The sequence below is a fragment of the Sesamum indicum genome, linkage group LG4, assembly GCF_000512975.1.
Source record: "Sesamum indicum cultivar Zhongzhi No. 13 linkage group LG4, S_indicum_v1.0, whole genome shotgun sequence".
Taxonomy (NCBI): domain Eukaryota; kingdom Viridiplantae; phylum Streptophyta; class Magnoliopsida; order Lamiales; family Pedaliaceae; genus Sesamum; species Sesamum indicum.
The window spans coordinates 5,027,630-5,029,912 of record NC_026148.1 but is presented as its reverse complement, the minus strand read 5'-3'; positions in this window follow the sequence as shown (position 1 = coordinate 5,029,912).

Sequence of the window (2,283 nt, the reverse complement as noted above, 5' to 3'; positions counted from 1 at the left end):
CCCCATTTTTTAATTTTTTTTAATTAATTTAATTTTATTAATTAAATATATTTTAATCAATTAAAAATAATTTTAGATAATTATAACAAACATGCAGAAAAGGAAAGAGGAAAACCCAAACTTGTGATAAATTATAAACCTCTTAATAAAGTCTTAAAATGGATAAGATATTCGATTCCTAATAAGAAGGATCTGTTAGATAGATTACACAGGGCAACAATTTTCTCAAAATCTGACTTAAAATCAGGATATTGGCAAATTCAAATAAATGAATCAGATAGGTACAAAACATCATTTACAGTCCTATTTGGACATTATGAATGGAATGTTATGCAATTTGGATTAAAAAATGCACCTTCAGAATTTCAGTATATTATGAATGATATTTTTAATCAATTCTCTAATTTTATCATCGTTTATATTGATGATATCTTAGTCTTCTCAAATAGTATCGAAGACCATTTTAAGCACTTAGAAATGTTTAAAAACTTAGTTATCCAAAATGATTTGGTATTATCAAAATAAAAAATGAGTATTTTTCAGACAAAAGTTAGATTTCTTGAACATCATATTAAAAAGGGAGAAATTATACCCATCAATAGAAGTATTGAATTTGCAGATAAATTCCCCGATAAGATCATTGATAAAACTCAATTACAGATATGTTTAGACAGTCTGAATTATATAGCCCCATACTATAACAATCTTGCTCAAGATATAACAATATTGTATGATAGGCTTAAGAAGAATATATCAGAATGGACTGATGAACATACAAAAGCAATTAGATTAATTAAACAGAAGGTAAAATCATTACAATGTCTAACTCTTGCTAATCCAAACTGGAACAAAGTTATTGAAACAAATGCCTCTGATATTGGATTTGGAGGAATACTAAAACAAATTGATGAAAATAAGCAAGAATACTTAGTTAGATTCCATTCGGGGAAATGGAAAGCAGCCCAAAGAAACTATGCTACGGTTGCTAAATAAGTTCTTGCTATTGTTAAATGTGTATTGAAATTTTAAGATGATTTACTTAATCAAGAATTCACCATTAGGACAAATTTATGTTTCATAAAAATTTTAAACATGATGTTTCTAAACAAATGTTTGCTAGATGGCAAGCACATCTTGCCCCATTTAATTTTTCTATTGAACATATTAAAGGAGAGACAAATAGTCTCCCTGATTTCCTATCAAGAGAATATATTGATGGAAATAAATCCGCATGAATTTGGAAATGAAATGCTTAGAGGGATGAATATTTCCTCAAAAATTCCAAATGGTTGGATGGAAGAATTAGTTATAGGAGAAAGATTTTTTATGAACGGAGTCCATTGGCCTATTTACCAATGGAAATTCTGGGATGAACCAATTGAATATAAGACAAGATTGAAAAGAACTCAAAAAATAATCAAAAAGCGAATTGATAAAATCAAGAAAATAATTTCTGACATTCTCATATAATTTCCAGATGCAAACATCATTGCAGAAAATCATATTAAACAACTTTGGATAGAAAATTTGCTATACCATCAGCAAATTGCTGGTTATTATGTTGGCTAATGAATTATCTTTATTTTTCAGGAATGCTCCCCCAAAGTAGAAGAGGAAGAAATTCCTCCTCTAATCAAAGAGGAGGTAGGTTTCGAGCATGTGATATTGTCAGACATGAAAATAGGACCTTAGTAAGGAAAATATTTCCAAAATTGGAAAATTTAATAACATCCCTAAAGAAAAAAATGAACTCTTCAAACAGTTTTTTGAATTTAAAAAGGAACATAAAAAATTAACAATTGATGAATCATCAGTATCTTATGCAAAGATAGTGCAAGAAGATGAAGATAAATTAATTAATTACAAATTTAGTGAACACTACGATATAATTATACTTCTTGAAAATGATGGTTTGAGATGGGAAAATGATCCTGGTATCTAATGAAAAGGTACCTTAATGTTGCATCTTTTTCAGCAGGGTCATACAAACCTAGGGCATATTATGAATGTATCCTTAAGGCAACTCAGAGTGTTGCAATTAATCACACATTCTCCAGCAATGTGAAGGAATTTAATTATTCAAAAGCAGTAATTAAAAAATTTATCATTACTGTTGAATGGGGAATTAACCCATTAGGAAAAAAAGAATACTTTCACCCAGAATCAAAAAATACAATAAAGTTTAATTACTAGGACTATGTTGAAGCATTGAATAAAGCTTTTCTTTATGAAAATTATAAAAGAAAACATACATGGTTTTTTAAAATTTGCCCATTGATTTTC